This window comes from Martes martes, assembly GCF_963455335.1.
Source record: "Martes martes genome assembly, chromosome: 13".
Classification (NCBI taxonomy): domain Eukaryota; kingdom Metazoa; phylum Chordata; class Mammalia; order Carnivora; family Mustelidae; genus Martes; species Martes martes.
Window position 1 is genome coordinate 39230688 of NC_137901.1, and position 27804 is coordinate 39258491.

The 27804-nt window shown below is 40.5% G+C and overlaps 1 pseudogene across 1 annotated transcript; it reads left to right on the forward strand.

Annotated features, from left to right (window-relative positions):
* Positions 1–2201: 2201 nt before the first annotated feature.
* LOC308354500 (ubiquitin-like-conjugating enzyme ATG3) lies at positions 2202–2887 on the forward strand (annotated as a pseudogene). Its single transcript has one exon. The product of its transcript is annotated as a ubiquitin-like-conjugating enzyme ATG3 (transcript).
* The last annotated feature ends 24917 nt before the right edge of the window (positions 2888–27804 follow it).

Here is a 27804-nt window from a genome sequence, read left to right on the forward strand (position 1 = left end):
CTGTTAGATGATGGACAGATGCATAGATGAAAGAATAGGTTACAGATGGGTGGGGAGATAAATTTATGAGTAAGTGGAAAGTCAATATAAACACAGTGGCATGTAGTTTATATTTCTTTGCATTTGGAAAACTTAATGTTTTTATATAAAGAGATTTCTTTTGGGAGATGGCAAAATCTTAGCTAACAGAAACATATAATAAAATAAAACATATTTATACTCATTGAACTGCTAAGAAAAATGTAACTAAAAGATAAACGTTTTAAAGAAGATAGCAAAATAATTTTTAACATCTCAAAGATGTGTAGTGTGGCTAATTTCCCACCAACCACATCTCAGATTCAAATCCTATCATTAGCAATGAAATGAATTCAAGCCAAGGATTTAGTTTCCACATATATAATTTATGTCTTTAACTTAAACCTTACAAAACCAGTTGCTTCTCCCCAAACCACATAAAAACCACAAAGTATTTCACTGGCCATGACACCACCAATTGGTGATGAAAAATTTGCTTGTGCTTTTGACATTTCTGTGTAAAACAACAGCTGCTTCACTCACTTGGAAGCAGCCTTTTTCCCCCACTGGGGATTCTTATCCCCAGTGGAGGTGGGTGGGCATCTTGCTGGCAATGTTGCATGCATACAGAGATTCTTAGATACTCCATAGCTGACAGCTAAAATGAACTCATTCTGTGAGGGATATGTTTTCCAGTGGAAGACGGCCAGACCTGCTTTCCTTTGGGGAATGGAGTATGAGGGGTACCATGGCCCTGTTCTCATCATAGTGAGTCTGACACCCACAGTCACATGGGGCCAACCATGTACATTGTAGAAACCAAAGGCTAATACTTTAAATGCATCTAAACTACCAGAAGGAAAATTCTAGGTCAAAAATGAACAGACGATTTAAAACAGAAACATATCTGTGAATGCACTGGGTCCTCCTCTTTCTCTATCATCGTCACCAAAAATATTATATTATTATTCTCTCGTTTCTTAGATTTCTAAGTTCCTGGAACTTGAATATTGTTTGTTCCCTTCTCCTCTGGTCTCCCTTCTTTTCCTGTAAGTACCTTAAATCATACTCTCAATGAACACTCTCATTCCTTGTGCTTTTAAAATTCAACCCCAGGGAAGAAATGAGACGAGTTTCATTTAGGCTCAGACCCTCAAAAAGTTGAGCCCTTAGAAGTTGGCTGTCATTCTAATGTATTCCATACTAATTATTGTGGCCCTGATCCTGCTGACTGCATTTCCACTGTCATCACAATGCACCTTGTGAATGGCAATCCCTTACTCATCAGTTCTACACCCATCATACAGAGTTTCAGTGCAAATCCAAGGCTAGCTCCGCAGGAACTCGGGATACTCATAGAGTGCGGGGTACAAGTAGGAGTCAGAAGACTCCACTTTATGTATTGCTGCCACTGTGGTATGGACCTGTTAATCTCATAGAGTTATAATAAAGATGAATGTGGGGCACCTGGGGGGTTCAGCCAGTTGAGCTTCGGCCTTGGGTTCAGGTCACGTCCAGCTCCCTGCTCCATGGGGAGTCTGCTTCTTTCTCTGCCCTTCCCTCTTGCTCTGCTCTCTCTCTCTCTCTCTGTCTCTCAAATAAATAAATAAAATCTTAAAAAAAAAAAGGATGAAAGTAGTTAGTAAAGGGCACAGGGACTTGTTAATATTAGCTATGATGACCCAGAGCAGTACAGTAGAAAGAACTCTCAGCGTGGAGATTTCAAGTCTGCCTTCAGCCATTTGTTAACTACATGACATCACTTAACCTCTCTGAACTTCATTATCAGTATCTATAAAATGATAATATATTATCTTAGTGAAATAAATGTGTGATGTGTATATATATATATATATATATATATGTATACACACACACACATAGAAATACATATCCCACATATATGTATATCTAGATCTGACACTTCTCAACTTTTCTAAATGGCTATTTTGGAAAGGCACTGGAAATGGCTAAGGACCCGACCCAGGTCCTCAGGGAACCAAAGGTTAAGGAAACAGGTGTTATCACCCCAGAAGAGTTTGTGGCAGCTGCAGATCACTTAGTCTATCGCTATCCAACATGGCAATGGGCTACAGGGTAAGAAATGAAAGTGAGGGCATACCTACCAACGGGAAACAATTTTTGGTCACCAAAAATATGCCATGCAAAAGTGGTGCACACAGATGGAATATTCAGATGAATTGGAAGCTACCATTGAAGACAATGGTGATGGGGGATGGGTAGATAGTTACCATAACACAGGCATTGCAGGAATAACTGAAGCAGTTAAGGAGATTACATTGGAAAGCAAGGACAGTATAATACTTCAAGATTGCTCAGCAGTATGTGAAGAGGAGGAAGAGGAAGATGAAGGAGAAGCTGCAGATATGGAAGATATGGAGATATGGAGAGAGTGGATTGTTGGAAACAGATGAGGCTACCCTGGACACAAGGGAACTAGTAGAGGCTTGTAAAGCTAAGACTGATGCTGGTGTGAGGATGCTATTTCCCAAATTAGAACTTACAACATTTATATCACTTATGATAAATATTACCAGACACCAGGACTATGACTGTTCAGCTATGATGAGCAAAGGTACCCTTCACCAGTTGAACACATGTATGAAAACATCAGTCAAGATCATCTGAAGAAAACAGTGACCAATGAAAATCATCCTCATCTCTCTTCATCTCCTCTGTGTTCAGTTTACCCATGCAGGCATGCCCAGGTGATGAAGAAAATAATTGAGACTGTTGCAAAAGGAGGGGGAGAACTTGGTGTTCCTATGTATCTTCTAATTTTCTTAAAATTTTACAAGCTGTCCTTCCAACAATACAATAGGATTACACCAGTCACTTTGCAATGTAATGAAGAGAGCATAAAATCTATCCTGATTATTGGCTTTGATTTTTTTTTTTAGATTTATTTATTTATTTGAGAGAGAGAGAAAGAGAGAGAGTGCGTGCATGCACGCATGAGCAGGAAGAGGCAGAGAGAGAGGGAAAAAGAGAGAAACAGAGAAGCAGACTCCCCACTGAGAAGGGAACCCATGCAGGGCCTAATCTCAGGACCCTGGGACCATGACCTGAGCCCAAATCAAGAATTGGGCACACAAGCAACTGAGCCACCCAAGCGCCCCTTCTTCTGATTTTTAAAGAATTAACCCATAATTATGACTATTGACCATATTCACCAATATGTACAATTTCTCTAATAAAGGGACTTTCATGGTTTGCATTAAATTTTAAGTAAGTTCCATTAAATGGCTGTTTCACTGACACTCTGTTAAACAATTTAAGAATATCTCTGATAGCTTTCTAATAATTTCTGTACTGCTGGTCTCCAGAGTAATGGAGTAGTAACTAGCAAGTAACTAGTACTTGCTAGTACTAGTACAATGCAAAACACATAGTAACTGTCATTAAAACTCAGCCAACAATAGATAGCAAAAGCCAAAACATGTTACTACAAAAAAATCAGCAATAAATTTATGATAATGTATACAACAACAACAACAAAAAAAAAAAAAAAAACCCTTGTTTTATCACTTTTGGAGAATATCTAATATTGTTCTTTCTCTACCATGATCTATATTATGACCCAAAGAAACTCTTTATTACTCTAATTTTTATCAATACTCCACATTTCCTCTATAAGCCCATGACCCCCCAATTTTTCTTTCCATGTTGATTTTTCTTCTGATTCTTATAATTCTATGTCCACCTCCTCTTGATATCTCTACCTGGATGTTTCACGGTTTCCTTGAACACCACAGTTCCAAAATCTGAATTTACCATCTTTCCTTCCCATCTTTCCTTCCTCCTCAAGTGTTTCTACTGCAGCAATTGGCCAAATATCCACTCGCATTATGAAATAACAGAAATAGTACAATCATTCTTGATAACTCCTTTTCCCTCACACCCCATGTTTGTTGATAATTCTTTTAAAATGTATCTCTGATTTTTCGATTCCCCTCTACTCATTTCCACCATCAATGACTCCAGTGTCATTAATAAACCATCCTTTCCTCTTCATTTTCTTTCTACACTGACTTTTGCCCTTTTCCAACCTGTTCAAACTCAACTTTGAATGTCATTTCTCTTTTTATTTTAAAAGTCCCATGAATACTACTCTTTTTAGGATAAACCATCGTATTACTAGCACCTCTGGGTTTTTTATATACAAGGGGGTATGTTTGAGGGAGTGGGCTGGCTATCTAGTTGGAAGGAGGAAATGAGGGGACTTCCCTTGGATCTGCATTTGCATGGGAAGCATGTTACCCCTGGCCTCCTCCACTGTTAAGTCCCTAGCATGCCCTTTGATCCTATGAAAGCACTGATTCCTGCCCAACTTCCTGTCTCACCTATGTTTTGCTTCCCCTCACTCACTGTACTGGGGCCTCATTTGCCTAGCCCCACCTTGCCTTCTCCAAATGTACCAGGTTCAGAGGCACATTTGCTGGTTTTCCCTCTGCCAGATCACTCTTCACCACACTTCCCTAAATCCCTGTCCTCCCTACCCTCCCCATCTTTCTAGTTTCTGTTTAATTATCACTTCTCCAGTGAAGGTGTCCTCTCCCTAGGTCAGATTCTCCTTTTAAATGCTGTTAAGTACCTGAATTTGCCAGTTATATTTCTCACAGTTGTAGGGACATGACCTTTAGGAGGCCTTTTGTTTGAAGTCCACCTACCTCGCTCGTGTTCTACACCCAGAAGGACAGGAACCAAGTTGGTTTGATTCATCTCTGAAGCCTCAGTACCTAACATAGAGCTGGGCAAATACCAGGAGCTCTACACGAATCTGTTGAGTAAAGAAATTGTTAAGTCTATCTCGATCACTCTTTTCAAACTCCCTATCAGTTCTCAAAAAAGACCAATTATTTTAATTGTATGTGGATATTCTCTTAAGGACAGTAAATGAAAACTTTTCTTTCCAAAGTCTAATTTGTTGATTGTCTATTAGATTGAGAAAGGGACCTGTTCCTCAGATCTGATATTATACAATTTTTGAATTTAAAAAAAGATATTTATTTTTAACTATGTTTTTTAAGTTTAAATGCTTCTAATTGCTTAGGAATCCTTTAAATCTGTGTAAGTGACCAATAGCCCAAACTTACTAAATTGTTGATATCATTTTCTAACTTTTTCTGGAAGTTTGATTCTACTTAAATCCTTTTGTAATTTTCATCCCTGAACACTTATTAGATACCTATTACAATGTGCTGTGAATGGAAAAGAACATTTACTGAAGAGCTTATACTCTAGTAGAATAAACCAATAAATAAATACATTTACACACACACACACACACACACACTTACAGGATAACTAATGAGAGATACTGCGATAACTGTGTATATGGTGCTGTAGTCATGTAAAAGACAATTAACTGAAGATTAGGGAGAGTCACAAAGGAGGGGCAGCACTGGAGCTGCTCTTGAGGATAAATGGAAGATGACCGACAGACAGTGACTTCCTCCAGTCATTCAGGAGGAAACAAAACAAAACAAAACAAAAAGTAAGCCACTAGGAATAAAGGCTAGGGGATGGTTCACACATTTAATTACTGTCCTGCATGATTCAGACTCATTAATAAACAGCCCTGCCTCTTTTATGAAACATCCCTCTATATCCATGGTGAGCAAGGACTCTCCTGAAATATAACATCAGTTCATTTAGTTCTCAAACTAAATGATCTGATGAACAACCCAGTCCCAATTTCTTTCTGGACAACTATCAATGTATGCAACTTCCCAGCAGTCAAAAAATATAGATGCCTCCTCCTGTAGAGATACACTTGAATAATTCTTCAGTGACTGTTCTGTAACTCATTCATAAAACCCCAAAGCATTAAAAGCTCCATCTTCATTATTGCCAGATGTCTTACAGGCACCTAAGTCAACACTTCAAAATGACTCCCTGCAAGTTTGCAAGACCAGGTATATCTTCAGGGTCATCCAAGAATACATTTCCTGAAAGGACTCTGCTGGAAGCTGATTAACGATACTATAAAAATGACTTTTAACATTAAGGACCCTGGGGGCAGCTGGGTGGCTCAGTTTGTTAAGTGTCTGACTCTTGTTTTCAGGTCAGGTCGGGATCTCAGGGTCCTGAAATTGAGCCACACTTCAGCCTCCATGCGCAACAGGGAGTCTGCTTGAGGTTTTCTCTGTCTCTCCCTCTATCCTCTCCCCCTGCTTGCAAGCTCTCCCTTCCTCTCTCTCTCGCTCTCTGAAATAAATAAATCTTCAAAAAGAGTATTAAGGGGGGCACCTGGGTGGCTCAGTGGGTTAAAGCCGCTGCCTTCGGCTCAGGTCATGATCTCAGGGTCCTGGGATCGAGCCCCACATCGGGCTCTCTGCTCAGCGGGGAGCCTGCTTCCTCCCTTCTCTCTCTGCCCGCCTCTCTGCCTACTTGTGATCTGTCTGTCAAATAAATAAATAAAATCTTTAAAAAAAAAGTATTAAGGACCCAGTGTTACTTATACTCCACCATGATTACCCTGAAAATAAAAATGTTCCCAAAAGACTTAGTTTGAAAAGGAGAGAATAAGTTTCTTCCAAAGATTATAGCAATTTCAAGAACTTCCAAGATCTCTCTCTCTCTCCCTCTCTGGCTGGATAGATGAAAGAATGATAGATGAATAGACGGATATATATACAGTGACAGAAATGTAAAAAGAGGCAGACATCACCCCTCAGGAAGCTGACTTTTTTCATCAGTGATAAAATGCAAAAAATTTGGTTTAGACATCAAAGGAAATAATTTTTAAACACATTTATTTCCTTATAAAATTAAAATGCCATACAAAATTAACTGCCAGAATTGAATCCATGAAACATTTAAGAACAGCAAGCATACGGTCTGAGAGAAGCCTGCCTCTGCACTTGGCACCCATCATAGGGTCCCAGGTGACAGAAAGGAGAGACCATCTGAGTCCCAGCTACATAGCGATCCTGACAAATCCCAGCCACTGACTTTTCAGTTAACTTCATTCCAATGTCCCCAAAGAAAAGTCTTCCCTTTTAAAAATCATTGAACTTGTATATTTAAGGGGCACCTGGGTGGCTTAGTGGGTTAAGCCTCTGCCTTTGGCTCAGGTCATGATCTCAGGGTCCTGGAATGGAGGCCCATGTCCGCTCTCTGCTCAGCGGGGAGCCTGCTTTCCCCTCTCTCTCTGCCTGCTGCTCTGCCTACTTGTAATCTCTTTCTCTCTCTGTGTCAAATAAATAAATAAAACCTTTTTTAAAAATCGTATATTTAAGACTGTTAGAGATATGCTTTTGTCAGAAATGCTGCTGAGGAAAAACAAACAAACAAACAACAACAACAACAAAAACAACTCTTTTGAGACTGCAAGTTTCCTGCAGCTTGAGCTGGCAACATGTATTCAGCAGTGACAGTGGACCAGAGAATCCTGGACTTGAATGGATGCCCTGATTCCAACAGGGCCTTAAATGACGAATCACGTTTCTACATTCCCAAACACCAATTTCTCCCATTCCGAAGTCATCACTGGGCTCCGTGTCTTTCTCTCTGGTATGTTTTACCTTTAAAGCATTGCATTTGCAAACAGTTTATTTTTTCGTCAGCTGTAATCAGTTTTTGAATTCTGTTGTGTTTTATTTTTTTTTTATCCAAGTATGGTTCTCATGGTGTAGTAAATGACATTAGGCTTTTGTAAATTCTTGCAGAATATAACAGATCATTGGTTTTATAACACAGTCGCTGCTTTTGCATTCTGATGAGATTATTAGTAGCAGCCTAGAATACAACATCCTTGCATACTGTTAGTTAAAAAAAATAAAAGTTTACTAAATGGTCTCTTGTCAACTGTATCTGAAAATCATTATAGTTTCTGTGTTTCCTCTACATGAAGGGGCTCTTCAGCAAACTGGTGGGTTATGTCAACAAGAGGTTACAAAATTATTATCCCGGCTCTGTTTGTTTCCGTGGGGCTTACGCCATGCATTAGCATTCCTATTGTAAATCTCAGGGGCTTAGGTATTTGTACATCAGGTGTGGAACCATTCCAGTGTTCAAACAGAGGATGCTCAAAGCCAATCGGCCTAGTGGTAGCTTTCATTGGGAACGATTTCTGGGGGGGTGGGAAACGCACTGGGGCTTTTCTGATTTGCCATCTCTCCATAACACAGATTAGCCCTTTGGGGTGTTCTGTGGCCTCCTGTAGAGAGATTTAAAATCCATTCTATTAATAAAATTAAGTGTTTCTCCCTCTTGGGTCCATAGTCTATGATGCAAATGAGCTACGTGTGATATTTAAGGGGCAAATGGTCCTCCATGCGCTGCAGCGTGGCGGCGGTGCGGAATCAAGCAGCGCGAGACGTGCAGGCGGAAGTGCCTGCACAGACCGGGGAGCAAAACATTCCCTTCGGTGTGTGCGTTCTGTTTTTAGGGCTGAAACAATGACATTTGGAAATTGCCTATTGCATGTGCACCTTACCTTTCTCTCCATACCACTTTACACAAGCGAATCTGCTATCTGCATTAAGATCATGACATTCTGGGCTTCAAATTGATACAATGCCAAATAAAAAGCTATCCCGTGAGCTGTAATGGTTCTCTAGAAGTCACGGCATTCAACATAGTCAATAATATGAATTTTTAAATGTGTAAATGCATACTAAAATGAGAGATCTGATTTGCTTCGATAGTTCTGGCCTATGAGAGATACATAATACAGTGTTTTAAAAAACTGCTTGCATCTAGTTTGCATTTTACCTGAAAATGGGAATAATGAGAATGATGAATTTTGTAAAAACTTCATATTCTGTTTTGAAATTCGCCCCATGACAGTTTCAGAAGTGAATACATTTCTCACTCTTCTTTTGCTTTTTATTTTCTTTTTCCTCGGTTTCTGGGGATATCTTTGTTTTATTGACAACATCTTAATACGGAATAATGCTTAAAATTAAGATGTTTAATAATTCTCTTTAGAATTGTAAGCATACTCTTCCTATTCTTTTGATTTAGCCATAGTTAACTAGTGACATTCCGCATCAGGTTTCTTTATTGTTCGTATTTAGGAATGCAAATTCTTCTTGACAATGCAAGCTCTTCATAAAAATAGTTACTTTTAAATGACCATAACTTGTTTTACTAAACTAGTTCATGTAAAATGGAAGACCATTAGATAAAAAAAACAACTTCCATGGATCAGGGTTTCAGGACAAGGTCCAAACCTCTGCCTTAGCTGAGCTGCAGAACATGTACTAAGTACTAGGTAGGGCTAAGGAGACCGATTTGAGGAACTGAAGCTGGTTGCAATATAATGGGCAAGTTAAAAAAAAAATTATAGCACAATATATTTAATGCTCTATGGTGTATAATCAGAGAATATACTGTCCCTGAAGATTGGTAGGATTCAGAAAGCCATTGTGTACTGTTTGACTTTCTAGGCAGAAGCAGCTACATTTCCCAGAGATTGGGTTTCTTCGCAAATCAATGGGATAAGGAAGCTCAAGCTCTACATGTAAATAGATAAGGGTTTATACCACACCTCCCACACTTGCTGTGTGATCTAGAGCAAAACAATCATCTTCTTTTAATGTCGTGTTTTCTTTTGTGAAAATGGAGCCCTACCCGGTTAGGCTTATGGTTTTAAGTGAGATAATGCATGTGAGCAGTTTAATGCAGTGCCCGGTACATAGCAAGTGCTTATGAAATGCTATCTGGAAGTAAGGTCATTGTTACTCATAGAACCCATGTGTTTATGCACATGTGTGCCTCCAGGAGTCAGCTTTTGACCAGGACAGTGAATTTCTCTTCGCTGAAGATTGTGCTTCTTTCCCCTAATTCGAACAGTATGTGCTCAAATGCTTCTGTAAAGTTCTCACCCACGTGGCTTCATCCCACCTTCTATTCTGGTCTGGTAAAGGTGTTCTTTTAGTCCATTTTGCTCTCTCCTTATTGGTAACATTAAATAACAGATTATGAGGACAGTGAATTTCATCAAAACCACTCACATGTATGTGTACATGTGGAAGTAGACGTTTGCTCCATTTACTGAATGTGATGTGGCCTCAGTCACATCATGGGACTGCTTTGAAGATCTGTGCTCTGTGTTACCTTGGAGCTGTGGTCTCTTTTTTCCTATGTGAATGAGTACATCGTGCTGCTTTCCTAGGCACCAGTCAGTACGTACGTACTTGAATGGTCTCCAGCAAACTGCCAGGGGTGTGAGTCAAGGCCTCTGATCTCTGCATTGGTCCTGGCTTCATGAATCAGTCTTGGGCTGGGACCCTCTCAGTGGATCTGACTTCCTGCAACCCTTGTGCCAAGCCTACCTCTTCTGCTTCTGTTTTCTTCCTGTCTTAGTCCATTTAGGCTGCTGTAACAGTATCACAGACTGGGTGGCTTATAAACAGCATTGATTCTCAGTTTGAGAGGCTGGAAGTCCAAAATTAAGGTGCCGGCAGATTCCGGGTCTTGGGAGGACCTGCGTTCTGCTCCATAAATGGCATTTTCTACTGTGTCCTCACATGGCAGAAGGAGAGAGGGAGTTCTCTGGGGCTTCTTTTATAAGAGCACTAACCCCATTCATAAGGGCTCCACCCTCATGACCTAATCACTTCTTGAAGACCCCACCTCCTAATGCTATCTCTTTGAGATTCAGTTTCAACATGTAAATTTGGAGGGAAAGCAAACATATAGTCAACAGTATTTCCTTTATTTTTTCAATTTTTTATTTAAATTTTAATTAGTGAACACGATATTGGTTTCAGGAATAAAACTTAGTGACTCGTCACTTACATGTAACCCAGTGCTCAACACAATCAGAGCCCTCCTTAATCCCTACCACCCATTTAGCCCATCCCCCACCCAGTAGCACTTTCTTTATCTTTTTTATTTTTTTATTTTTTAACTTCAATTAGCCAACATACTGTACATCATTAGTTTTTGATGTCGTGTTCAATGATTCGTTAGTTGCATATAACACCCAGTGCTTTAAATTAACCATTACAACACATACATATACCACATACCACATCCCACACACCACATACCCACATTCAGCTCTTCTTATCATAATTCTTTAGAGACATTGATTCAACAAATATGTTTTAAGTGCCTCTACATGCCAAGCACTGTGCTAAGCAACATGCATATAAATTAAACAAGAACGAACCTGGCCTTGAGAACACTGACTTGATTCTGCACAACAGAAGACCGAGAGGTGACAAATAAGTGAATAGATAACCAAAATATTTTGAGACTATGATCAGTGCTTCGAAGGAAATAAATGGGGTGATGTACAAGAAGGTAACCTCCAGCGAAGGTCCTCCAATGATGTAACCACAGAAAGCCTTTCTGAGGAACAGATATTCAAGGCAAAACTTAAAGAATGAGAAGAAACCAAGCAAGTGAAGAGATAGAGGGCAAATCTTTTCAGGCTGGAGGCAGAGCTCGTAAAAATCCTTGAGTAGGAAGAAAGAACCACAGAAGTTTCACGAGCAGCCCCAAAATTCATTGCAGCAAGCTGGAACCTGTTGGAGACAGGTACTCAAGACTCAGAACACACAGGTTTTTGCAGATGTTGGAGGCTTAGGGGGAGAGTTGTGTCATGTTTTAAACACAAAAGCCAAATGCAGGTTGTTCAGCATCCTAGAGAACTTCTCTAATGCATCATATAAGAACTCTACAGTTTGAGCAAAAAAGGGAACAGGAGAGAATCAGACATACAGCAGGGAGTGCAGTTTAGACATTATAGAAACTTTCCAAAAACTAGGATGTGAGCTCTGGATGCGGCGGGAGGTGGAAGTAGGATGGCAAAGTTTGAGTTGATCAGGATAAATGGAAGTAGAACCAAACGCTTAATGACAAATTCAGGGGAAGGGAAAGATGAAGGAAATGAAGGCATTCCTGAGACTCCAGATTGCTGAACTGAACACCTGAGTAGACAACATATCATTTACTAAGATGAGGGACACTGGAGGGGGGACAGTTTCAGGAGATACTAAAGGTAAGCATGTGAAGTTTGAGATGCCTGTGAGAATTCATGTGACGATGTCAAGAAGGCACTACTCATTGGGGTTCTGTGTGTTCCACTTGCCTGTTCACCAATATGCCAATACTGATTACTTTAGAAAACTCAATAGTAACCATTACCATTTACTAAGTGACAACTTGATCGCTTTGGTGCATAGCATCTCCTGGTGTGTTGGCTAAACATGATTTTCATATGTCAGGATTGCTTATTACTATCAGGGCCAAGACACAAAATCCACTGTTTTAAATGCTTATCTCATAGCTCAGGATGAAAAATGTCTAGCTGAGAGATTGTTGCAAATGGCTAAAGGATGTTAGTACCAAATCTATAGATCAATGAGAAGGTTGCATGACCTAGAATCTGAAAAATGGGGGTGGGCCAACAGGAACATAGCCCCCTGAAAAGATGTGACACAGTAAATGTCTAGTGTGCCTTGGTAAATACACTAAAATGGTCTCACCAGTTTCCAGAAATGGCAGACCAAAGATATTTTCCCTGAAATACAGATCAAGTGGTGCTGCACAGGGGAAAATATTTAGGGGGAGGGAGAAGATGGGAGAAAAATTCCGCAATCACATCCTTGATTCTTATAAGAGAAGAGCATTACGACATGCAAATTTTATCAAGGAAAACTATAAAATGTTGCAGAACCATTCCTTTCAAATGAATATAAGATGCTAATTGGTAATGTATGTAGTCCCAGAGATGCTTGACATGCAAGGAGTGAGTGAAGTACGACAAAGCATTTGTGTGGGCCATCTGGAAGGGCATACCACACTCCTGCATGTGATGAGAAAGTGGAATTAAACAGAAACTTTGGAAGGCAAGGTCTAAATATGCGTGGCTCTTGGTGCTTCCATCCTTTTCACGGATCAAGGCCCTGACGATAAACCCCTCCATCCACCTAGAGATCATGGTGACCAAATGAAATGGGACCAGACTCTCCCCTGCACAGCGACGATTATCGCCACCCCTTCTGCAATCGGGAACATCTCTACGGCTTTACCAAGCATCGCAGATTGTGTTCCTCATGTACTTTACATGTGAAACTTAAAGTTTTGCTCTGGCTAACCCCCAGAAGCACGGATTTGATCTCGTGTATAACAAACAGACACAGTATTGAGATTTCTAAGACAAAGATGCTTTGCACATGTACTTACACACACAAATATTTTCCACAAACACTAAAGAGCATTTACAAAATGGACGTACTTGTCTCGGCTCCATAACTGCATGAGAGAATTGTTTTAAAATATTCATCAAAAGGAAAGAGTAAAAAGCTTGAGGTATGTTTTGATCCACTTCAGCTTACAAATTGGATTTTCAAAAGTTAAACTTAAGGGTGATATCTACTTAGGACCAAAGTTTTCCTAACTTCTATACAAATAAATGTCTCAGGGGATAAGGAGAACTAGTCAAATTTTTAAACACTATTTGATAGGAAAGAACTGACTTAATCCTTGAAAATGGGCCATAAAATTCAGTGATCCATTTTTAAATTAATGATTGGGTTTTCGGTGAGGAAACACAGGACGGCTCATTGTTGAGAGAGACAGAAAGGGGGAGAGCTATTCAAGAGCATGGAGGTGCCCTGAACCGGGCTGTTGAGACGCTCAGCCCTGCGTTCTGCACTTCAGGGCTTGTGTTTTCTTCTGAACTCTTGTCATTTACGTCCTTGTTCTGAAGAAAAGTTTCAAGATTTCTTTAGCCTACAGCCGGTTAAAAGACAAACGAACCCAAAGCACAAATACAAACACCTGGGAAATTGCATCTCTGCGATCCATCTACCTCTTCTTAAATACATTTTGTTTGTTTGCCTATCTGAGTGTGAGCCCCAAGGCAACAACTGTGTCTTTTTAATGTCTTCTCCGGCACCAAGCATATTGTAAAAGCTGAGGCAATGATAAACAATAATAATAATGCCATTCAAAGGGGATGCTGACTCAAATATCATGAGTTTAAGCCTAATGGTTTAGACACTTGGAGTTGAGAAAAGATATGGCACTCGAGTCAATTTATATAATCCAAATCTGCTTCCAAAATCTGCATCGTTCTCTTCTCTGAGTTGCATATTTTTAAAACTGTGACAGTGAAAGCAGCCTTTGCCTGCCCACTCTCCCTCAAAACAACAACAAAACTATATACTAGAATATAAATGTATCCACCAAATACTTACTGAGCACCAACTGTATTCATAATATGATGGGCATTAAAGACACAAAGTTGAACAAACCACATTTCCCACTCTCTCAGATCTCATAATTTCCAGGTAGATCATGAAAGAGTTAAGACAAGGGGGAACTAGATTTTTAAAATGCATTTGTGAAAAACCATGCCCTGTAGATCATAATGAAATGTACTCATTTGAAATGGATGGTCTGTTCCTAAGAATGTAGCTGCATGGGTCAGCTCTTTGGAGGAAGACGCAAGACTGGTTTTCTACGCTCAGGGAGTAGGGACTGCCTGAAGAACGCGCTGAAGGCCTTCTTCACTCACCCGCCTCGGGCAGTGCAGGGTTCACAAACGATGAAGTTCCTACCAGTGAAGTGTCCATCTCCTCTGGGTAAGGGCTTTGAGTTGGCAGAAGGCATCTCATTAAGACAAATATAAGATGGGCTCTAGCTTCAAAATACTCATACTACCTGCACCCTTCTCTGAACCTTTTATCGGGTGAGCTAGTTGTCATTTTTCCACAATAGGCACCGGAAAGAATAAGCAGAGGCTTTGATGGAACAAATAGTGGGATGTGGGAACTTCAGTGTGAAGCACTTTGTTTGTGAGAACGACGCTGAAAAGAAGCAAAGAGATGCTTTAAGAATGGGATTTAGGGATGGAGTAGGGCGAGCAGGGGAAAACTTGCCTAAAAGTCATCCAAATTTTCTAGTTCGAAACTTGAGAAAGGTTACTTCAAGATGGATTAGGCACAGCTCAATATTCTGAAACTAAATTTGCCTAAATTTTACATAATCGGTTTCAATTTACTGACCCTACTCTTCTGACTGGAATCCTTTTTGCCACTAGTGATTTTTTTGTGACTCAGAACATTCGAGAAAATTTGAAACTGCAGAATCTTAAGAAGCCAAAAGGTAGGATGTGTTGCCAAGAACTTTTCATGTTTTGAATGAATGCTATGGACTGAATCGTGGTCCCCAAACCCCCAAATTCATATATTGAAGCCCCAAACATTGATGTAATTATGTTTGGAGATAGGGCCTTTTGAAAGGTAAATAAGGTTCAATGACGTCGTAAGGGTGGAAGCCTAATTCAATATGACTGGTGTCCTTACAGGAAGAAGAGAGAGTAGGGATTCCTGCACAGAGGAGAGGTCATGTGAGGACACAATAAAAGACAACCATCTGCAAGGCAAGGAGAGAGGCTTCAAGAGAAACCAAACCTGCCAACACCTTGATCTTGGACTTCCAGCCTCCAGAACTGTGAGAATGAATTTCTGTTATTTAAGCCTCCCAGTCTGTGGCACTTTGTTACGGCAGCCCTAGCAGACTAATACAGTGAACTTCAGGGATTACCAAGTAGGAAAATTGCTCTTCATAAAAGAGAAGATATTACATGGGAACCTGGGTGGCTCAGTGGGTTAAAGCCTCTGCTTTCGGCTCAGATCATGATCCCAGGGTCCTGGGATCGAGTCCCACATCGGGCTCTCTGCTCAGTGGGGAGCCTGCTTCCTCCTCTCTCTCTCTCTGCCTGCCTCTCTGCCTACCTGTGATCTCTGTCTGTCAAATAAATAAATAAAATCTTAAAAAAAAGAAAAGGAGGAGATATTACAAAAATGCTATGAGGAGAAAGAAGGGCAATCACAGAGAGAGCAACATAGAAACACAAGTAGTTTCGGTAGGGTGGAGGGATGGCCAGTACAAGGACAGCGTGTGCAAAATCTACTTTTTACTTCCCTTCTCTCAAGGCATAATTCTGATGCCAATTCATCCTAAGACAGCATGAATATATTGAAAATTCTCCTAAATGATGATAATACATGAGCTCCCTTTCTCTCCAACCCCTCCATAACCTGGTTCAGACATTCATCAGCAAACTGCTCAATACTTAGGAACCTTAACTGCCTCAGTGGTGATTGTTCCAGCAGCTTGCCGATTAGCAGAAGGCCAACCATGAGCCTCAACTGTGCAAACATAGAGTTGTCTTCATCTCCTTTTCCATCCACAATGTCAAAACAGGATCAGAGGCAACAGGACAAAGCCAGAAACGTGAAATGTCTTCCCACGAGAAGAAATTGTTTACATGTCCAGAGTAGAAAATCTCACATAATAGATGAAACAGAGCTTCACCTATCTTTGGAGATGAGAACACTAACTAAATTACTGGCCCACAAAGAAAATAAAGGCTCTTGTTCATTTAGGCGCTGCATTTTTTTTTTTCTTTACTTAGCAGAGACCCAGAGATCTCATCCATATCTGAGTTCTCTTCTACTTCCTGGACATTCCATTAGGCTACATTTTCCAGTCTCTGTTCCAGTAGGTGTAGCCGTATGACTAACAGACCTCACCAAAGGATATGAGTGGAAATGACATGAGCTACTTCCAGGCCCACCACCACTTATTTCTTTTCCTTGTCCATTAGCTGAAGTGAAAGAATACTCAGAGGACCTGAATGAAGGTAAATCTCATGATGAGAAAAGCCTGGATCCTTGGAGGATTGCACAGACAAGCAACCCACCAGCCCCCCAGATCCAATGGACTGACATGGGTAAGAAATAACCTTTAGTTATATCAAGCCATTTATATTGTGGAGTTACTTACTAGAGTAACAAACTGACTCTAACAATACATATTTAACTTAGAAGCAGCAGAGTCCTGTTCTTTTTTGTCAATGAGTGTCAGGATTTTTCATGCTAAGGAAATGATAATCAAGCTAAACAATTTCATACTCACACTGATCTTTCTGTAGCTCTGAGTCAATGCCCACGCAAGGCTAAAGGGTAACTAAGCTGATGGACCTAACAGTTTTTTGATGGAATGTAAAGCAAGGGTCATGGTGATCTTTCACAGTTGAGTGATGTCTTTCTCCAAAGAGGTGTGCATGTTGGATTGATTCCATAAGAGTCACTCTCCCTTATGGGTCTTGCCACTCTCCCTTATAGTTCTACTTTCTTTAGAATGGAAAAACCCAGGCAGAGCTCTATAAGCAATTACTAGATATCACTTGATGATTATATAATCATACATATTTGAGTGTGACAGGCCTATACTCTGAACTATGGCAATATGGATTAATTATGGCCTGGATATGTTTGTGGGATAGTAGCAAAGACACCCCATGTGTGTGGGATTCCTGAACATTCTCTTGGGAGAGCAGTTCTGCAAAGGGTGCATTTGATTAATCTCTCAGTTGTAATCTCCTGCCTCCCAACCTGTAGGAAGAATAGAGGGAAGAACTGAATATTCTCCAATCCCTTTGTCTGTTCCCATCTGGGTTTTTCATGTGCTCATTGGAATAAAGAAATCTGGGAGCAATGAGAGGGTGTGTAGATCTCTGGCATGTGTGTGTGTGTGTGTGTGTGTGTGTGTGTATGTATGTATGTGTGTTAACTGGGGTGGTAGCTAGATAGTAGTCCTGAGAGAGATGAAAAGTAGGGAGGGAAGTAACGATGAATGTATGAATATTCCACCCAACCTTGGGCCTTTTGCAAACAAATGACTGGTATAACTCTGCACAATAGTACCACTGGTATTATTAATTAGAATGAGCCATATTATTTGATGAATTTTTACTATACAAAAGAACATATGAATTTTTTCACTAGTAATAACCAATAACATTTGTTTAGAATCTGATGGTCCACACAGCATTTGCATAAACATTATCTCAAAGCAGGCATTTTTTTGTGACCTACATCACATCCCCTTGGCCTAGGTCTGATTTCAGAGCAACTGTGCTAGGCACTTCTGGCTCAAATCCAAGTAGCAACTTCTTTCCTTTTTTTTATGCCTCAGAACTTTCTCTAAAGGCATACAACCCAATCACAGCCAGGAAGTGTGGTCATGGGGTAAGGGAATAACATTTCTGGGGCAGGGTAGAACCCTTAAATAATGAGTCATATCCATCAGAGGATAAATGTCCCAGCATCCCATGTTTTGGAGAGACAGTTCTGAGATGTACCCTCTATACAATTCTCAGAAAGCCCCAGCTGGAGATTAAGACCTAGCTGTCCACAGCAAGAACCAATCAATAATGCATATATATGATCTTTCCCACCTTCCTGTCTCCTTCCTGCTCTATCAAGGCTGCTTCCAAAGATCTCCTCCCAGTAAACTACCTGTATCTAAATCCTTGACCCAGGATCTGCTTCAGGGTAACCTAACTAAGGTTCTCACTTAGTCTTTTCTACCAGATAGAAGCCCCAAGCATGATGACATGTACTAGTTACATCTGTAGTAAAGAGAAAGAGGCTAACAGTGAATTGGGGCAGCCCATGCTCCAACTGCTGGATGGTTAGGAGCTGCCAGTTTCAGGATGGGCAGAGGTATACCTCTTGTCCGGGACAGAAATGCACCATGCTGAGCTGAAGCAGCAATACCTCCTAAGAGTCCAGCTGTACAGCTCAGCATTACTGCACTGTCCCTCCCAACCACTTTCCATTGGCCAAAGGAAGTCAAATAGCCAAGACCAACATCACTAGGGTAGTACAGGAGGATGTAGGATAGAGGGAGAGGAGAAGAGTTAGAAACAATGATAAAATCTACCACTACCACCACTGCTAATTACCATGAACAATCATGCATTCAGCATGTTTACAACTGGACCCCTACTGTAGGGGTCCAGTTGTAAACAGACATGATTTCTACCTTTATGGAGGTTATAGGTGTATGTGCGCCCCCCCAAATTATATTATTCATTATTATTCATAATTTTCAGCCTTTGTGGATTTTGAAGTATACCTGATGTGTCTTAGTGGTCTCCGTTTTAAACAGGTTTTTATTGTGATATATTTAGGTGATATAGGAAATGAAATTTAATATACAGTAATTCCAGGATATCCTTTTTAAGTTTCAGTTTTGACTAAGTCCCCAATTCCTTGCCATTTTCCTTCATACAGCAATGAAACCCCTTTTAAAATTCCAGTTATTTTTAGTTCTACATGTATTTAAATTCCAGGTAAATGTGAGTTCATTTAAAAATATATATATTTTCTTAAATGAGGTGAGCAGAAGTTGAAATTAGAGAATCTATATAATGAAGGAAGTGGCATGAGTCTATTGATGAGATAAACGAAGGGGATATCATTTTCATTCTTTGCCAAATCTGATGTTTTTAGCCCATGATATCTTATTTTCAGGGAGAAGAGAGCATCCCTGTCATTTCCTCTGTGACTAGCACAAGTACTAAAATATTATAAGGGCTAAGTAGACACTTATTGAATCAGTGCAAGAATGAATATATGGCTCAGTCAGTAAACCAATCACTGAAAAGAGAGAAATCTAATGATTCCCTGCTAATGTCCACGGACTGCCATAGGCTTCTGTAATATAAGGTGGCTCGATGTTCAGGGCACATACTTCTTTAAAGATGGGTTGGGTCACCACTGATAACACTCATGAGGGCCAAATGGCAGCTCTCCAGTGAACTCTCTGTCTTGGTATATTATAGGTAAGATATCCTCTTAATGTTATGAGACAGGCCACCACCTACAAGGATTACCACAATGTCCCTGAAGTTGCATCTCCTGGATTTCCCCAGCAGCTCTCTCCTCCCCATCCATACTGAGCCACTGTAGTTTCCAAAACTTGCCGTGATCTCTTCCATTTCATCAGTATCTATGACTGCTTTTCTCTATTTCTTGTCTATCTTTCCCTTCCTTGCCCTCCTGGAAAGCCTTCCATTTCTCCAATGAGAATGTATCTTGTTTACAAAGTCTTCCCTGAACTTTCAATGCAAACAGTCAGTCACCCCTCCAGGCTCTCAGAGAAACTTCCATGCATGGTGCTCTGACTCTTCTGACATTACACTGCATATACGAGCTCTTACAGAGTTCTTAAGTAGGTGCTCAAATACCTGGTAAAAAATAAGTAAGAAAAAGTTTACCTAACTGATTAAAGAATCCTCAGCTAACAATTTAATATGTTTATGAAGTCACACTTAAAAAAACGCTATTTTGGAGAGCAGAGCCTTTCTCCGGCCTTCTTAAGCCTTTCCCTCAATCCCACAATAAACAACCATCTCATCTGGCATTCTGACCTCATTTTATCAACAAGCATTTTTGAAAATCTGGGAAACAACAGCAAAACAAACAGATGAGCATATTAGCATGAAATATGCAAAATTCTGTGTTCTTGTTTGAAGGGTCACATTTATTGCCCTTAATCCAGTTTACAAATTGCAGGAGTTTAGAATGCTCATTGATGTTTGTGTTTGATTAAGACACGACCATATATTTAAGAGCTGGCAAGGCTATCGAGCCAGGCTGTGATTGCAGTGGTAATTAGGCATTTTAACACATATTAGTGTAAACAGCTGTGTAAAATCCATATCAATGTTAGAAACACAATGATATGGTTCAATTATATATTACAAGGTTGATTTTTGAAGGTGGCTAAAATGCTGAGGCGTACCTGGGAAAATTAATTGCTCTCACACAATGACCTAGGCTAACAGAGGCGAATTTAAAAGAACCGCCTTCCAGGCCTTCGAACGGGCAGGTGATGGAGCAAGCAGGAGACTCGAGGGCCAGGATTCACTTCCCAACTTCCCCAGGCTTGCTGTGCAATGCGCACATCCTGAGACGTTCTATGTCTTGGTGGAAAGAATCTCACTATCGCTCACCAGAACTGGAAGATCTCAATAAAAGTACACGGGGCAGGGGCGTCTGGGTGGTTCAGTGGTTTGAGCGTCAGGTTCTTGGTTTTGGATCACGATCTCAGGGGTGTGAGGTAGAGCCCCCTCGTGGGGCTCCGTGCTCAGCGGGGAGTCTGCTTGAGGACTCTCTCCTTCTCTTCCCCCTTCCTCTCCACCCCTCCCCCGCTTTGTGCGTGCACATTCTCTCAAATAAGTAAATAAAGAAGTGAACTGGGCAAGGCTACAAACGCTACATCACAAAGCTAGTTATCGTATTAACTAAGCCACAACTAAAGCCCGGCACCCCTTATGAATTAGCAAATATTAATGCATAGCTCCTCCACTAGGAAAGCTTCATGCATAGAAAGAAAGCTTAGACTTTGGAATAAGCACACTTGATTTCAAATCTCTGGCCTCCTCTGTACTAGCTGAGGGATACTGAGCAAGTTCTTTCACCTGGGTAGATCTCAGTTTTCTCATTTGTACAATAGGCAAAATATCTGCCTCATAGAGTATTGTGTTAAAAATTCAATGAATATCTATCTATCTATCTATCTATCCATCTATCTACCTATCTATACCTCCTAAAAGGGCAGTTTAAGACTCATATTGTCATGGGTGATATCCCAAGAAGAATATCATTAGCAAAAATCAAGAGATATTAAAATAAACTATTATTCTACCTCTCCGTATTTTACATTATACTGAAAGAATCCAGTCCTCCATTGCTTCCACAGACTCAGTAAGCTGCTAGTGAGGGTCAAGCCTCAGGGCTACCTCAGTCCATCAGCTCTTTCTTTCTTTCTTTTTTTAAAGATTTTATTTATTCATTTGACAGAGAGAGCGAGAAAACACAAGCAGGCAGAGCTCAGAGAGAGAGGGAGAAGCAGGTTCCCCACTGATCAGGGAGCTTGATGCGGGCTTGATCCCAGGACCCTGGGATCATGACCTGAGCCGAAGGCAGTTGCCTAACTAAGTGAGCCCCTCATCAGGTCTTTCTGGCAGTACAGAATCCCTGGGGTCAGAAACAGAACTTGGAGCCCTGCATCCCAGCTCTCCTAAGGCCAACACCAGACACCAGGCCGTCAAATGGTTTGGATAAATTCCTGTTGTGCTTGGTGGGAGAGAGACAGACAAGACACAGTGTAACCCTGCCATCTGTTGACCTAGCAGCATATTGTGACACTTTGATATGACTTAAGATCGTGCCACTCTCCAAGCCCGGAGAGAGGGCGAAAGATCAGTATTTGCAAGAATGGAATTGCGAACTTTATTCTGCAAACTCTAGCTATACTTCTGCACTTTAAATATGATATGCAGGCTGGTGGAACCAGAGATTCTACGTACAATATTCCTGCAAGTTCTTTCAGTTCTATCCCACTCCATTCCACCCGAATACCAACATGATTATTAAAACAGCTCTCTGCACTTCTCTGGGGGCACATTCAATAGATTTTTGAAGGCAAATCATATGAACAAAGAAGAATAACTCCAATATATGTCACTAGAAATAAAGGGCTCCCTACAGGGCATGTGGCATTTTTAGCTGTGTATGCCAGGCCTGTTATCAAACACATAATATTGATCAAAAATTAAAATACTGTCTTCAATGGAAACTGCAGCTTTGGTTCTAAAATATCTGCCATGAAGGTATTAATAACCAAGCCTCCTAAAGTGAAGATAAATTGACCTCTGATTAGAATAGAGCTGAAGCTATGTTTCTCGAGAAAAAGAAGAAATCAAGGAATCATCTTTCACCTATTTCTAAACAGAATTACATAAATGATTTTCAGATAGATTCTTCTCTGTCCCAATACTTAAGATCCGCAGAGATTCCAGCCTCACCCCCCTTGGTTAGCCTACCACAGCAGCACGTCCGCCATTAGGACCAGCGTGGTTTATACCAAAGCTTCAAGCTCCTTTACTGTTTTCCTGTCCCCAGTGAGGGCTGGCATTGGTTCATCAACCCTCTCCCAGGAGAGCTCTTTAAATCTTTAAGACAAGTATTCGACTTGACATTCATGCTCTTGTTACTGAGGATTTTGTTTTGTCATGCTATGTCGTTTTTTGCTGGTTTATTTTTGAGAGACTGTTGTTTTCATTCCATTGAAGCAATGGAAAGATTATTTATAAGGTGCCTACTAAACAAGAAGCGAAATGCTAAGTAATGAGAATACCAGTATGGTGGGTCGGCTATGTCACAGCAAATATGCAGGTGTGCAAAATGAGGGACTTTCTCTTTTTCCTCTCTCTCTCTCTCTTTTTTTTTTAAACTCTGTAGCCATATAATACCCATTTTAGTTCCACATTTCACCTAATTAAGGAAATCTGCTTTAGTGCAATTCAGGTCAACTCAGGGCTTATTTTCAGACACCTCAAGGTTGTCTCCGTCTCCGTAGGGCAAGCTCAGTCCATTTATAGGGCTAGCAATGCTGTTGAAGTATTGAGGGTTTCTGAGAATTTGAGGTATTTTCTATTCCCTGCAAATTCTCAGTGAGAAGTGGCTCTTTTGTCTTGTCTTTGGTCATTTTGCACTAATCGCCCCGCTTGGAGATATTTTGGGTCCCCACATGGCCACTGCTCCTCAGATTCTCACGGTCTCCTTGTGTCCCCAAATTTTGAACCAAGGCTCCTTGACTTTCACCAGCTCTCTTGGTGGCATTCCTCACCCCTTGGGGAAACACAGAAACTTTGAAGCTCTCCTACACTTCTTAGAGTAACTGTAGGAAGAAGGAGAAATGCTGGTTCAGGGCATCCTTAAAGGACCTGGCAGCTCTTGCTTTGTTTCCATAACTCTTGCCTGGGACCAAGGAGGACCTCCCAAAGAGTTTCCACCAGGGCTGCTGAGTGTCATGCCCTTTCTGCTCCCCACCCCCCACCACAGGCTTCCCCTGCAGCAGTGGAAGGGTCCTTGCATAGGAACGTACCTACACACTCATCTTGGAGACCAGCGAAGCCCTCACAAGCAACTCTTCCCAAACTGAAAAGTTTTTTCTCTACCCCTAAGGGTCTGAATAATCAAGACTTTCACTTGCTTACTGTTCTTTTGTGTTAATTTTACAACTTTTATTCCACCATCCAACCCAACGAGTAATAAAGCACTTTCTCACAGGAGCACCACACCATTAGTGAGATTTCTGATTTGACCAGCCTACAAATTATCTGAAGGTAATGTATACTAGGTAAAATCCTTTGTCATGTCTTTATAACTACACATCAATTTCCTGGAACTTCTCCTGTCTCTACCTCATTCTCATATGTATAATTTCCGTTATTTAAAACTTCCAGGTATGCTCCACACATACACTGACCAAGAATTTGGTTCTCCTTAAATAATGAGATCAATAGCAGCGCTGTACCTACTTCCTTAGAAAATGTTTTCAGATGGAGACAGAGGGAAATTAAGTACACACTTTTTTAAAACTCCATTCTAATGGATTGGAAGAAAAAGAACTAAGACATGTTCTGACAATTGTATTTCAGGGAAAGTTAAAAAGACTTGATCAGCCACAAAGCAATTCACTTCTCCCCATACTCAGACACTGTAATGAGGTATTTCGGAGAGTTAAAAAGGGTATAGAAAGCCCAGCTTTTCTAGTGCTCTGAAAATCCCCAAACAATCATCAACTTGCAGTATATTTTTAATTGTCTACTTTTCAGAAAAAAAAAATGCTATATAATAAGTTTACAGAGTATCTTTGTTTAATTAACTTGGAAGAGCCTAAATGGGTCTTGATCACAGCATCTTGGTGAGTTAAAGGGATCACCCTCTTTGAAAGGCAAGGATGACGCCAGATAAGAATCTTGAATCTCCATATCTTTGTGCCCTCGAGCTTAGGTGAGCTTATGCCCCAGTGTGATTATTGACTTTTATTTTCCCTCTCAAAATTTCTTGTTTGGACAATAAATAATATGGTCACCCTTTCCAGAGCCTAGTGCAGTTTGATTACTAAGGGTTTCCTCCCATGCAACTCTAAAAACTGCTGACAGCCAGGTCCCCTGATGTCATGGAGACATCCACCCCGCTCATCAGAATGGCCCTCTTCCCTTCAGGACCATTCCCCTGCTTAACAAATGCACATTATTACCCCTAATAAATTGCCTGCGATTTGCCAGCGTTTATGGAGTGATAAAGCCTTTCTTTTGAAATACCTACCTTGCTTTTTAGTTAGGAGCAAAAGAAAACATGTTCCCCTAGTCAACGTATCACCCATCTATGGTGAGTGAGAAATTGCCCCGTTTCCCCCTCCCCCACGGACTTTTTCCCCCCATGCTGCATTTAGAAAACTCTGTCCAAGAATATTACTCTATAAAAAAATAAAAAACATCATCTCAAAATTATTAAAATCTCTGTGGGAATTCATGATTAATTTTAAGGCCTGGCAGATTAAAATACATTATTATGTACACTCTAGTGCATCCTTTCAGATATTTTCAGAATCTGATTTTGCTCTCTTGATACACACCAATGACTCTACATGTATCTAGTAGATTGCAAGGAATAGATTAGCATTAAAGAGGCAGTATTGTGTTGTTAGGTTGTTATATGTAACTTGTGCTCATACATTAAGAAAAATGTACCTGGCATTCCCCCGGACATGACCAGGCCTCTTAAAAAAAGAAAACGAGTGAGAGAGTCATTAATACTTGGTGACAATACAGTTGTGGCAGCTGTTCTGAAATTCTGACCTTTGAGGTATTCACTGACGTTTTCATCGAGTTCCCAGACAGAAGACGAACCACAGTAGCCTGCTAGAAAATGGCATACAGACATTTATTTTCAGAAGCTGTCAAACTTCCCACTTCCTAATCAGAAAAGAATTATCCTTTTGGCTTTTCCTTGGGAGGTCACATTTGCAGGGGTGGAGAGAAGGATAAACCTTCAGCTTCCCTCTCTTTGTTAAGGACGAAGAGTAAAATCTATGGAAAACAAACAAATATATACAAACCTTATCCTATTTCACTTTCAGAATATTCAAATGCACTGACAGGGAAATTAGCTTGTCTCTTCTTCCTGGATATGACACATCCGCTTTTCATTATCTTCCTAGTTGCATGACTTTGAACAAGTAACGAAGTTCTTGGTATCTAGGTATCTGTCACTTACGGGTCAAGCTGCTCACCAGCAGAATACACCCAAGATATTCTATGAGATGTATGTTATCATTAACAAATAGTATGTCTCTCTCTCTCTCTCTCTCTCTCTCACACACACACACACACACACACAAATAGTATCACAGACAAAAATAGAAGATTCTAACTCAGGTGAAGACTTCATAGGGCTTTTGACATAGCAATTACAGTGGATATGAGTGCTTTTTGATCCCAACACTGCTATGCAACAATAAATTATGTAGAGCCATTTGCATTTTTTAAACGATACAACCAAAGGTACGCACAAAGTTGACCTTAAACTAACAGGTGAAGTGTCCGTGTTGGACCGCATCTCTTTCCCTTCCCTGCACTCCTTTTCCCTTGCCAGATGCTTGCTCTAATTACCTTCCTTCCCCACTGCCAATTTATAAAATATTTCTGATCTTAAGCATCCCTGATGTGTGGGTTTGGTCTCAACATTTTAACTTGTACTAGATACTCTCAGATGAATCCTATTTCATTAAGAACCCCCTCCTCTTCTCTCACCTGGGCTGCTTCTACCTGCAACTCCCCACCCTTGCTCGCCCTCCACCATGAACTCCACCGCCATATGCCTGCTTCCTTCGCTGTCTTGCTCAGCCCTTTTCTTCACTGGTCCCTTTTCTTCTCCCTCTTCATTTTTCTCATCTGTTTAGATAGTTTATGAGTGAGAGGGACAAAAGAAGGGAATATTATTAGAGAAGTATAATACCACAGAGGCTCTGCTTGACTTTACTGCTGGTTACATTGTGATACTCGTCTAAATGGCTTTTCCAATTTTAATGACGTTTCAGAAAGTTGCGTGCAGGGGCTGGGAACCAGTGTACCTAAGACTATGGCAACCAAGCATAGACATGACACTTTTGAAATTATCTTCATGTGTACTTGCACTCATACGCTCACACACAACAAACATTTTTGATCACTATTCTGAGACCCATTTCATGGTAGTTATGTGTTCATTCTAGTATTTTTGGAAGTTTATGGTTTGAAAGAACCTGCGATAATAAGAGTGATCCCCAGTTAATTGCCCATTTCCAAACATCAGATCTGACCTTCCTTACTCAGGACTTCAGGTACTCTAAGAGACCCAAAATGTCTCCTGAGTTTCTGTCCTGCACTTTGATATTTCACATTCATGTACAATCCTCCCAAATAACATATTAATATAGTTTTTGTGTAAATTTTTAATAATTTTTCAACTGTATGTAAAAGAAAAGCTACCACCTTAAGCAACTAAGATAAGTGACTCCAGTAGAAGGAATGGTCCCTTGGCAGACTTGTGATTGAATTCTCTGGATAGGTAGGTCCTTGAACAAGCACCTCTTAAAATTTAACCAATAAGAAAATTGGCAGAAATAACTAACCTCGGGGGAGAAAGATTTTAACATTCCTCAGCTCATCTCAGTTCTACCAATCAGCTGAGATTAGAACCATCTCTCAATTCTGAAACAGAAGTTCAGTGAAAGTTTGTGTCGGGGGGTTTGTGTTGCTGAGTACAGAAGTGATCTTCCCTGACGGGCCCTTGCAGGAACACGGGGCTATGATAGAAGAGCCGTCAAGGAGACAATGCCCCAGCCTAGGGCCAGCCTGGCTAGAGTGCTAGGCCAGAAAGCACTTGTGAAAGTGAGGCTTCACCAGATGCTGGCCCTGCTCTGTGCTGGTTGTGGACTATCCCAAGGCAAGGATAAAGTTTCTACGTTTCTGTCACAATGAAAACAGTGAAGAAGAAGCTTTTTGCTAGCTTCAGATAAAGTAAATTCTCAGTAAATAGTAGATGATATCTAATAAGTATACATATATGTGTATATATGTAGATAACAGAAAAAGTGGGG